Here is a 13,349-nt window from a genome sequence, read left to right as displayed (position 1 = left end):
AAATGGTGTACTTGGAAGAACATGTACCTGGAAAATTCTCCACCAGGGAATGTTGGCTTATTGTCTCGTTCACTACTTTGTAACTAGACCTCTATACACAAGAAAATGAGGTTCCAGGCATTGAATTGAACCTGTTACTATGAACTACATATACACACACTAATGTTTAGTCTCAGACTTATGCACAAGGCCTATGATTGTAAATTGCAAATTCTAAGATAAAGCCTCTGGATGGAATGAAATGCGTTGGTGAAGCCTGCCTCAATGCTTTCTTGCTAGCAGATAAATCAAGGTTTTTTACAAATAAGGATCATTCGGCTGAGTTTGGCCTAATCCTGTATGTTGAATTCTAGATTCTCCTATGTGTGTATACTATGACAGTCTGAAGAGTGTCAGAATATGCTGGATGTCCCTATAGTCCCTATAAACCTATATGGTGGAGAGAGGTTTGTTGTACACACAAATTACATATTTATAAGGACAGAGATACAAGGTACCTCGAAGGCTGTCATTTATAGGCATTGTGCCTTTGATTTCAATGAGAGATATCATGTATTTGCAGCAAATGTAAGGAGTAAAATCTGTCATCATGAAGCATTTAGGCTTCTATCTACAGTTACACTGGTGTAAGGGGACTTAGATACACAAAAGTGATCAAGTGCTGAGCGTCCCCATAGCATAATATTGTTTCATCCTTGCTCACACCAGTAATCCATGGTTTAAAATATTTCAGAGCAACCAGTGTCAGTAATTATGAACTTAATATATTGTAAACACAAACCTTTCTATTAATATTCGGAAATCCATTGGTTGGGTATAATGTTGGATTATATGGGTACTCATGCTGGTAACACATTTAGGGGGTAATTATACATTTTCTGCCTCCATATTCCCTGGGTGGATTGTGTCACGCAATTTGCCCAGTGAGATTCGAGGTGTTTTGCTTACTATTTTCATGCTGGATTACCCTTATAAAAAAAAGCTGGGCATTCTGGAGAAAAATTAGCTCAACTAAATATGTGGCAAGATGGATTAGCTTTTCCAACATTTGCCTTTGCTTTCAGAAATTTGCTTTATCTCCTCTCCTGGGTGCCCACTTTCCCCAGCAATGTTTTTGGAGTAGTTTTAGGCAAAACCACTTGTTTTTTTGCTGGTATTTGCAAATACCACTTCCAAATGCAAGGCAGCTTTAGGCATTTTTAGTGTATTGCAAAGCTTTTTTTTTCTCCCCAAACTAATTCTCCCTAAAAATTACGGTGGTTCCCCCTACCAGACCCTTTAATAGCCTTGAGGCCTTTCTGGTAAGGAAACGGGGCACTCAGCAAGCATAAATGCCCCCTCTCTTGTCTATATAAGGCTCTCTAGTATCTGGATTGCCCAAAAAAGTAGGGGGAAAAACAGATGTTGGGCGCATTTAAAAGAGCAAATCAGAATTGTTTTGATGGTTGATTTGGTGTTAAAATAAGTAAAAAAAAAGTATAAATTGGAGGAATACGAAAACGCAAATTTGAGGGGGAAACTGAAAAAACAAAACAAAACAAAAGGGGGGTGAAATGCAGTCTAATTGACAAACTAAAAATTTATAAATAGTGATCTTTGCCCTACCACTATACCATACTGCACTGACCTGCATTTATAAAAAAAAAAGTCTATTATATATAATGTATTTGTATAACTGAGCTGACTGTGACATAGAAGGGAGGGTAGAGATTGAAATAATCACTACAAGTGAAACTGAAATGTTATTCTAACTAAAGAGGAACTAAGTGCAGGCCTGCAAGATGTTTCTTTCTTCCACACTTCTCAGAATAATCAAGAAACGAAAATGTGTGACCTCTTGGCATAATTAAACGAGCTTCTCTTTTTTATAGAATATACTAGTAAAATAAGGAACCAAGCTGACTATTGTGATTTCTATAGAGTTCCCCTCCATGCGAGCTAAGTTCCACATGGGAATTACCTTAACAAATCAGTGTCCCAGGTAGATGAAAAAGTAAGAATTTAAAACTTTTCTGCAAAGCAAAAAAGTTTAGATTTATACTTTGAAACTTTGCCTGTGCCTAATTCTGTTATGCAATTAGGTCTAAGGTCCATTTACCCCACACAGTTAACATTAATATGCTCATTGGTGAGAATTGTAAACTTGCACTGTCATGTGTTACAATATATTTTTAACACATTAGTGTTCACCTTTTTCAACTGTATGTGATTCTAATACACTTCAGCATGTTGTGATGCATTACAGTTCATCAAAAAGGCAAATTGCCTGCTTGCATTGGAATTGTGTTGAGCAATGCTGCCCAAAGCAGTCCAGCCCTGCTGGTGTAAACACACCCTCAATGAAAACCTTTATTTGATACATTTTTATAATGTTTATTACATTTAGGATTTACAAGATCTTGAATTGCCTGCAGAATGCTGTAAATCAACTGCCTGCAAAGGGACACCACAGGACAGTTCATCAGAATCCAGCCTGCAGAACTTTGTACTTTAATGCAGCAAGGTAGTGGGAACAAGTCCTACAGTAAGCAATTCATTTTTGTTCATTTTGAAATTTTGTGTATAAGTCAGGCCCGCTCAGGCAGTGAGAATCAGCCATTGAGAACTGAGTTCCTGAGCACAACATAGAGGATTACGTCATTCACTCTCTGTTATAAATTAGCCCATTGAAGCTCAATGTGTGGTGTATTTGATCATTTCATGTGAATTGTCATTTTACGTTTTTATTTGTTTATTTTTTATGGAAAATAATGGGACTACTTAGACGCCAGGATAGCTGAAAGAGTTTTTTTGTATAGGTTATGATAAAAACAACCTAAAGCCGAAGTGAAAGATAAGTGAAAAAAAAAAAACAAAATACCTAAATTTGCTGTCATGTAAAGTATTTCTTTTTTTTTATTATATATTTTCACTACTGCAGAGGTGGACAACCATTCTTTGGGTTTCCAGGTCACACCCTGGGTGACATGAACTCTTCATATTGACTGTTCAGTGGTGGGGTCCTTCCATGCTCATAAAGAGGTGACCAGTCTTGATGGGTTTAGTCTGCAGTGCTGGATCATGACGATCAAATCTGGAAGCGGCATCAGTAAGGAACATTCCTTTTAAAAGTAGTGTATAGATGGGAGGGGCTTTGGAGGTAGGGATCGAAGGTGGGGTTATTTTCTGAAAGATGGAAGTTTTTGATATTTCCATTAAGTCCAATGAATGTCACATGAATGTCAAGAACCAAAAACTACAACAGAAAGTATTAAAACTAAAGTCCCTGAGAGATTTAGGGCCTGTTCACATATAATTGTCCATTATTGCTGGATGCTTTTAAACAAAGAAACACATGAAAATTGATGTCATAGATGATTCCATGCATGTTGACTGCAATGCATTTTTCATGCTTTTGTATTGATCTTAACAGAAAACACATCTGACAAAATCCTTTGGCCCTTTAGGCAAGGCAGTGATAATTAAGAAAACCATTCCACCCATGGCTAACTTCATACTGATAATAAAGATCTAACAGTGGATGTGTTTTTTTAATTGTCATATAGGGAAAGACAATTACAGGACCTCCCTTCATAGCATACATTACAGAGAATAAAATACATTGTTTTTCCCTCCTATTTAAAAATTCTTATTAATGTGTTACTTTTTCTAATTTGTCTATTTTTATCTCCTGATTCCTGTTTGGTTTTGTGACTTTTCATATGTGTCAAAACTTAAAAGACCCTGCTAGGCATCTGCTATTTGTTTGTGAGTTTTTGCACACCTTTGCTAATAGCAGTTTGTCAATCACTAAGTCATCTAGATACATTCCTGAAAATTCCATATGCATTCCAATGTATTTCAATGGTCTGTATTTATCATTTACATTTTCAGATGTATGCTTTTTCCTAAAATATAACTAAACATTCTATTTTGTTTTCAGTCTGGGGACCCTACAATAAAGTTTAATGTAAACTTTTATGTATAGTGTGTAATCTGTTCTGATTTAAAGTCCCATTGGACTCTTTCCTCCTTGAACTTGATTACATTTTTGGAGGCAGATAAAGAATAACTTATTCAGATAAATGACCCTGTTTTCATTGTGTGTATCAGCTTGGCCTCTCCCATTAGATATCGGGACAGCCACAAAATGGTTTTAGCTGGGATCTATTAGGCCGCTACTGATCTTTAGTTGATAAGTTAGAAGTTGCTAAACCTTTTTATTGGGTTGCCATAACTAAAGCTACGTACACACGTCAGATTTTTACAACGTACACACGTCAGATCGGCATCGACCAATTATCGGGCGAAAATCTGCCGTGTGTACAGTCGGTGTCGTCCATCGTCCGGACGACCGACCTGCCGGATCCACGGACGATGGACGACAGCCGATCCTAATGAAAGGGAAGGGGAGAGCGCGCAGCAGGGTGCCGCTCCGTCGCTCTCCCCCTCCCCTCTCCATAGAGCATGAACGGTGCTGTATGTACAGCACCGTTCATGCATCGTGCACTCCCTTGTCGTTGGAAAGGATCGTGAAAGATCCTTTCCAACGACAAAAATTGGAAGTGTGTACGCAGCTTTACTGTCCTAGGTAAGAAACAAGGTTAATTGCTTTATACAAAGTCTTCCGTATGGCAGAAGCTTTCCTAGTGTTGCAGGGTAAACATCTTATACAACCTCCTCTTTGTACTTCATCAGGTGTCCGGCGCTCATATGAGCACCTATTAGTGAATTCCAGGTACCCAGTACCTTTTATGCTCAGGAACATGTTCTCTAAGGATGGCCATTTACAAATATTATTAAAATATTGTAAAATATGTAAAATAAACAATAATAATAAGGACAGAATTTGTGTTAAAAGTGGAAACAAGAATATCACTCAAACAAAATACCTGAAACAAAATTCAAACTTCTGGATCTTAAGATTTACAGCTTAAATATAAGAAAAAAAACTCTCATTGATTGGTTTAATATTCTGTTTGCATTATATCCTCCTGAAACATTTTATTCTTCTAAGCTCATCCATCTTATATTACAGACATTATGGTGCTGATTTATTAAAGATGTAGAGGCTGTTATGCACTTAGAAAAGTTAATGTTCACTTTGTAAAGCAAGAAGTGAATATAGGTAAAGCTGTGTTCACTGTGAATACTTAATCTTCTGCTGTTTCTGTGTGGTGTCTCTTGGTTTTTTTTTCATTGTATTCATTAACATTTACTTTGCAAGGTAAAGAGCCTCTAGAACTGTGTTTCTCAAACAGAGTGTGGCGGAACCTTAGGGTCCCTCCAGAGGTTGCTAGGGGTTCCTTGAGCCATTTTGTGACTGTCAGGTCAGTTTGACTAAAACCAATGATCATTTAGACTATCTGTAAGGGTGACATTGTTCACACTGGCCAACAATGTAAGATGCATTCTTCCTACTGTTCACCACACCAATGTACTGTGAGCTGTGGATATTGCAGTGATTGAAAGGGTTCCCCCATGTTAAAAAGTTTGAGAAACACTGCCCTACACCTTTGGTAAATAACCCTGTATAGTGTATATCTGCACTCCCAGAGTAACCGCCATTTTTCTTTGCACTCCTATTTAGCGCTACTGTAGATTAAATCAGTGGTCCCCAACCTTTTGCAGGTCACAGACCACTAAATGCACAGAGCCGTGTGTCACTAAAAGGGGTAGAAACTTCCCCCCAGAAAGACATCATGGTGCCAGAACCTGCCCACTCTCCAGAGACACAACCCACCCACCGCCCTGAGCCTGCGATGTCTCCAGAAGACGTGGTTCGGAGCTCTGGCTGGTAAGCCCGTCTAAGTGGGGACCTTCTTCTGACCCTGCTGGTGGGTGCACCAGCAAGAGCCGCGGCCCACGTGTCAGACGGCCACCGACCAGGGGATGGGGATCTCTGGATTAAATGACTGTATATACTCCACAGATATCTTCAACAAATAAAAGACAATGTAATCAATATATTTATAATGTCAATGAAGAATATAGTCCACTTTCCCAAAATAAAATCATCCTTAATTTTCAAAAGTAAGGCTGAGATCATATGGACCCCCCCACCCAAACAAATCTTTGTACCTGTAGGAAATGGCCATCTCTGAACCTGAAGTGATTGTGCCTCCAACAAAGTGCAAAAAAAACATTTTGGTTCTGCCAATTAACCTGTAACAGATAAAATCTTTCATGGAGTTTACTCACCTTTATACCAACAGGAACTAAGCAAATCAATACGTTTTTTGATGCAAACCATTACCTCTAATACCAGGTCTTTTTATCAGCAAAAGCACTAACCCCCAGGTTCTTTTTGTTTTCTTGAGTAGTGTGATCCCACCTCTGCACTTCTTTAGCATACAGGTAATAAAAAGATTTTAGAAGAATTTTCATCTTCACCTACTGTCACTGCTGAAAGTAAATTTAGCTTAAACTGTTCTTTGTACTTTTTTCTGCGGATTATACAATATTAATACATTTGGCCTACATATTTACCATTGTAGTGAAATAGCCTTCATAACTTTCTTTCTAAATATAAAAGGTGCTGGATGTCCTTATGATGATGATTATCTGATGAAGCCCATTTAGATACACGGAGTTGTACTGTCATGCAGAAACATTTTGGGTAACCCCATAAACTGCAGCTGAGGTCCAGGATGTTTTTTGACAGACAGGGTTAACATAATATACATGTAACATTAACATGTAAAAAAGTTTTCTTTGATTTTACTATATCCACTTTGGTTAGTAATGAAAAACCACTTGGCGTATTATGTTTCCAGGTTTATTCACACTAGATGGTGAGAACAAATAAATACAGTAGACCCAAGACAAGCTTTGTTTGTCCTGGAAAAACAAAACTGGATTCTCTTGATTCCTCTTTCATGTGCAAAAATCATATACTCTTCCAAGCCCAGCTTTTGTATAGCAGTCTTGCTTAGTCAAATGTAATTTTAGATGAAGGAGCTGTCAAAAAGTTGGATTTTCTACAATGTGCTAATAGTTCAAATGGTTTTATTGAGTTCCTCTTTCTTTTCCTCTTTCAACATGTTGTAAGAGTATCTCCCCTATGACGCAAGTGATTTTGTTTTCCAGCCACATTTCGTTACAGCAGAATAAAACACTGCAAAGTGAAATGTGTATATATGTTAAGACATTAGTAACATTAAGGTTATGAGTTTAAGATATTTCTTTATGGGGTCTAAAGAGTTTGTCCCAAAAAGATGGTAAAAAAAACCCTATAAAATATTGTTCAACTTACTCCAATAGTGCAAAAAATCCTCCCTGATCCTGGGAGGCAATCAGATGTTCCCTGGGTCGACAGTCTCTGTTGTCATTTTTTAAATGACCCAGTTATATTCTGTGCTGCTAGAAAAACATTCAGCTTTTTCCTAAAACAACCCATAGAATGTAAGTAAATTTCACCTTTTTACAGACCTTACTGTGAAGATTCCTTTCTAAAAGCAGATTAAACCTCCTTTCCTCCAAACACAACAAGTGCCCCCTTGTCCCTTGCAATGACAAAACTGTGAGGCGATTTCTCAATATGGACCATTTATATATTATTATCGGTTGATCATATACCCCCTTTATGCTTCTTCTCAACAAAGGATAGAAATTTCTATACCAATAGAATAAGAAACACTTGTTTCTTAACTGCTATTCAGCTGGCAAAATGTTGACTTTAAAAGACAAATACATTCAACAAAAAGGTATAGTGAATTGTTGATATGCCAGTTGAAAATCTAAGTAGGTCTTTTGCCAGTAAAGTACTTTTCAAGTAACCTAATTCTGGGTGGTACTCATGGGTCGTATATTATGTAGTTTGTAGTGATTACTTAAAAGTATATTAGCAATTGAAGGACAGCCAGTGGCTCAAAGTGTCTGAAATTGTCTGAAAATTGGCATAGGTATGGCCACCAAAACTGGAATAGTTTGCTAAAGCAATTTCTATTAACATAGGATTGCTACATATTTAAAGATGCACTTGAACATACTTTAATCTTATTCCATAATCACAAGTGCTACCAGTCTAACAGGTGGTATTTCTAAATTTCAAATGTCTTGGGTTTTCTCTTGCCCCTTGGTTCTGTGCTTCATTGGTCTTTGTCTGTTTTTTTCTGGAAGGTAATCAACCTATCTCCCTCGAAGGTTTGCACAGGATCAAGAGAACCAAAATCAAATAGCCACAAGTAGTAGAATCCAAAAACATTTTTTATTAAAACGAGCTACACAGATAAAAACAATTCTTTTTACATATTTTGTTTCTGAGACTCCTTAGGAGAAGAACAGAAAAAATCCAAGTTTGGTCAAATCCATTCACATCAGTCTAGAAATCACACCAGATTCAGAAATTCCAAGATGGATTTCAGATGGAAAAAAACTACCTGTCTATAACAGGAACTAATTGCTGTGATTTCACTTGGTTAACAGTAACATGCTATAACTGTTAATCGAGTAAAATCACATCTCAAATTCCAAGTTCTGATACAAAAGCACAATAGCTTTGATCTAGAATGATATCAACTCTGATCAGAACTATCAGACCATCAACATAGAAAATACTATAAACAACTACAATGATTTTCTTTTCTAAAATTTAAGTTCTTTATCTCAGTGCTGCTGATCTCTTCTAATCACATTCTGTCTATGTGTATTTACTCAAGCCTTGCCTAAACATCACTGGTTTGCACCAAATAATCTGCATTTTATTTTTTTCCTTACCTTGGGAAGATATTCTAACCTAAATTCCCCACCCACGAGACCACAAATTCCAATGGAAGTGTACTGATTGGCTAGTACCCTACTGCCCCCAGGCTAGTGCTATGTTTGTTTATGTAGACTTTGTTTCTGGATGCTGAGAGGACACCCAATAAGAAATATCCACATCCTGCTGCCAGTAACATGAAAACCCAAAGGCATACCCAGCCTCCTGGTAACAGAAAAAGATAGGACTGGAGCATAAAAAAGAAGATATGCGAGGTTTGTCTAATAAATAAAGAGGTAAACTTGTCCAAACATGCATGACAAACGGCGACACTCTCTGTCATTTATTTTGTTGTCAGTTACTATTTATTGTAGTTGCAGCACGGTGGCTCAGGGGTTAGGGCTCCAGCCTTTGCAGCGCTAGATCCTGGGTTCGAATCCCACCCAGGACACTATCTGCATGGAGTTTGCAGGTTCTCCCCGTGTCCGCGTGGGTTTCCTCCGGGTACTCCGGTTTCCTCCCACATCCCAAAAACATGCAGTTTAGTTAATTGGCTTCCCCCTAAAAATTGACCTTAGACTACATTAACCACATATGACTAAAGTAGGGACATTAGATTGTGAGCTCCTTAGAGGGACAGTTAGTGACACGACTATGAACTTTGTACAGCGCTGCGTAATATGATGGCGCTATATAAATACTGTGTAATGTTAATAATGTGTAATGTTGTGTTTCCCCTCAAGTTGAGCAACACATCAGTTTGAAATTTTAAGTAAAATTTTACACCAGAGCAAAAAAAGTTCCCCAAGGAAATTTGCGCTGACATTCTGCAGCAATTTGAGGTGGACCGGAACTTTCCTAAAAAGTCAGAACATTACAGTCAATGCATTGAAAAACATCTTCATCACCAAGAATCAAAAAAGCGCATTAAAGCAAGTCCAAATTCAAAACCTGCTCATTGTGTTTTGAGACATGAAGGGCAGAATGTTGGCAGAATGAGTTCCAGAAGCCACAACAGTGAACCGACATTATTATGAGGAAGTTTTGACAAAGCTGAAAAAAAAGTCAGAAAATAGGTGAGGCATAATAAGTGGGAAAATGGTTTCATTCTTCATCAGGACAACGTTCCTTCTCACACAGCACTTTCTGTGAAACAGTTTTTGACTGACAAACTCATGACTACTCTGAAACATCCTCCTTCTTCACTGAATTTGGCACCTTGTGACTTTTTTCTTTTCTTAAATTTCAATTGGTGCTTAAAGGAACACACTTTAAGTCAATGGATGCAGTAAAGAAAATAATCAGATATCTTGAAACCGCTGCCAGAAACTAATCTGCCCTATGCCTTCGTCCAGTGGAAAACAAGGCTGTATCAGTGTTTTATTGTGAATAGGGAGGATATTGAAGGGGACAAGCATTAGAATTGTCATTTAAATAAAAAACAGTCCGGTATTATATCAGTCTTGTTTTTTTATACAAACTCTTCAGCCATTTTATTAGGTACAAATGGCTAGTACTTGGTTGGACCCCCTTTGTCTTCAGATCTGCCATGTTTTATATTTAATATCCAATAAAGTAATATTGTATATATAGTATGTTACAGCAAGTAACAAAAGACTTAAATAAAAATTAACAAGAGGGGACAACTTTTACAAAAGATTTACCTCTATGCTTTAGGAGCTAAAAGAGTAAATGTTAAATGTACTTCTGCATTACCTAGACCCCAACAATAAGAATAACTATTTTAGAAATTAGGTTTTATACTATTTCAGTTCAAAGTAACTGCCCCTGGCTCTGTCCAATCAGATTAGAGTTTAGATGCAGAAAAATAAAAAGTTAAAGCTTATCTGTCTTTCCACTGGTACCTGAAATACTGGTAAATCTACTTGAGTGTTGGAAGTTTGCACCCCCATCACATCCTGATTTAGAGAAGACTGGATTCATTGGAGGTGAGACTTTACTGACTGCATTTATTTTACATTGTGTCACAGTAGTGACATAGCAGGTAGCAGATAAAATCATTTTTTTATAATTTGGATTAAAAAATAAAAACATTGATTGAAAGTCTTTCCAGGTAACTACACATTACAGCTACTTTATGTGTGACATTAGGTGTGAATATGGGGAAAAACACCAATACTGGCTCCATTAAAAGGCAATTTAATCTTCACCATTAGTGGAATGGCGTATCAAAGCTGTCATGTTGCCCTGGGTGCTTTTGGAACAACTTGCTATTAAACCTTTCATCATGGTAAACTCTTTATATCATTTCAAAGTCTGCTATCTATTTCCCGGCTTATGTTTAATTACAGCATCCCTCAAAGGGCAGCATTTGAGATATATGCAAATCATTTTTCAGTGGTTCTCCTGCTGTGAATTGCACTCTGAAATGACAGGTATGCATTTGACCACTCTTAAGCTTGCTAAACACATTACATTATTGATTAGATATAAATCATTTAAATGGATTGGCCTTCGAGCTATATCAAAAACTATGAACGTGTGGCCAGTTTTGATTTTATTGTACTTGGGGTCCTATTTATTAGAAATAGCATAAGAACCAAACTATAATTAAAGTTATTTTATAAAAAAACTCCCTTATAGTATCCAAGGATGTGATAAGTCATCTAACGTCTGATGCCTGGTCACTCAAACAAATAATAACTCATTTATTTTTCAGAATATTCTAAAAGGTTTCCTTATGCCTGGGCAGCTTTTCATTCTCTATACAATTGCCATTCAATTATTTTCACATCTAAAATAATTTACATTAACTGCTTTCTCTCACTGCCATTTAACAGGTGAAAGGCAAATTCAATGTATGTGTTCTTTTTTTTTACCCTAAAAAAATAAAAGTGGTATTGTATATGTTTTCAAATAATCCTTAAATAGGACTTGGTCACAGCATTTTGTTTAGTGTTTTCTTTTAGGGTCACAACCCTTTTTTTTAGTGGCCAATCGGATGTCTTATTTATTATTTTTATTATTTCAATAATGCTAGACTGATCAAAATCTATGCGTATAGGTATCCTATCCTAAAGGTATCCTTCGCAACAAGGATGTCTGACAATCTGGAAAGTGTAGAAGATTAGAGAGTCCTATTGGGGCTGCAGTGTTTAAAGGGAAAAAGTGAGAGATTGTATGAGAAGTTGAAGCAGGGAAGGTTCCTTTCTATGTGACCTCATGTTTTAAAGTTACTTTTTTCATGAGAAGTTATAGAGGTTGTAACTGCCTTGTGGTTCTTGAGCTGTCATGTTAATACTTTGGCTACGATGCTTTTTCAGTGTTTGGCATGAAACAGGCACAGAAATAAAGGATGATGCCACTCATTTACTGGCTGATTGCTGTGGGTCTATGACCCAAAGGTATTAAAGCCAGATGTGTTTTTATTATTATTATTAATAAACGGGATTTATAAAGCGCCAACATATTACACAGCGTTGTAAATTAAATGGAGGTTGCAAATGACAGACAAATACAAACAATGGCATAGGAGGAGGAGAAGTCCCTGCCTTGAAAAGCTTACAATCTAGGAGGTGGGAGAAGTAACACACAATAGGGGGGAGATATGTAGAAGCAATGTAACTGGCATTTTCAAAACAGGGCTAGCAATAGCAACCCCTATACATTTCATATGACGTTTTCAATTTGCAATTTATCAATATTTGGCAGCAAATCCTTTTATATTGGTAATGTATAATAATGCTATCCAACCCATTTATTTGTATAGTAAAACTTTAAAAGATTTGAATTGATAAAAGGAAATATATATAAAACTTAGCACAAGGTCATGTCATCAGTGAACTATATTTTTTTAAGTAGTTTTCATATATCCATAGCTCCCTATGCTTTATGACCAGAAAAACAACTCTGAACCATATATGATTTATGATTGTCCGTTATCTTATTTTTAAGTACATTTACCACATTAAAGCTATGAGTAGAGTAAATAAAACAATCTACTTATCATGTGACAGACAAGAGTAAATTGTTGAATTGTTGCTGCTGGATGACTGTGGAGTCCATGTACAGATACGCAGGAAGGGAAGTCAGGCCAGTAATTACAACAGATCTGCCCTTTAATTGTCAATGCCCGGCTTCCATGCGGGAACAGAACAACCATAATACATCTTATCTGCCTGCTTTGAAGCCTCTAATTCATATAAATGAAGAGTGTGAACCCAAAGGTGCTCATGAGGCCAAATAACAGGATCAGCTTGGATTTAGGTAAGTTGAATGTGTTATCAATTGACCTCATAAGCATGTCACTCTGCAAATACCTTTTCAGCCAGCATCATGTTTTGTCTGACTTTCTTAGATGCCCGCCATCATGTAAAATCTTTCTTCAACTGTGAAAGTAATATAACCTTATGTTTCCCCAAGGCTTAAATCTCACATTCTCAGTTTATATTTATTAACTCACAAAACAGATTTTTTTATTCTACGAAACGTGTTGGATAACTCTATTCAGGGATATTTGAAGTATAAAATTGTACCTATTGATATTCCCCATCGTCTATGATAATCAGTACTATTACACATTCACAGTGTTGCATACAAGCAAATTGTATGTGAAACATTACTTTTTGTGAGAAAGGTAAATGTAACAAGTGATGTTGGATATATAAATCATTTTTTTAATAAAGTGTTTCTGTTAAGTCCTATTCTT

At 36.8% G+C, this 13,349-nt stretch overlaps 1 protein-coding gene across 1 annotated transcript in view; it reads left to right on the top strand.

Annotated features, from left to right (window-relative positions):
* The first annotated feature begins 2,304 nt into the window (after positions 1-2,304).
* PRSS56 (serine protease 56) overlaps positions 2,305-13,349 on the top strand; it is a 45,272-nt gene continuing 34,227 nt past the window's right edge. The window contains exons 1-2 of the mRNA XM_072410172.1: positions 2,305-2,524; positions 2,921-3,088. The gene's annotated coding sequence lies outside the window, so the exon portion shown is untranslated. The remainder of the gene's footprint in view (positions 2,525-2,920; positions 3,089-13,349) is intronic.

The sequence above is a fragment of the Pyxicephalus adspersus genome, chromosome 4 (assembly GCF_032062135.1).
Source record: "Pyxicephalus adspersus chromosome 4, UCB_Pads_2.0, whole genome shotgun sequence".
NCBI lineage: Eukaryota > Metazoa > Chordata > Amphibia > Anura > Pyxicephalidae > Pyxicephalus > Pyxicephalus adspersus.
Note: the sequence above shows the minus strand (reverse complement) of the source record. Positions and strands in the feature narration are given on the sequence as shown.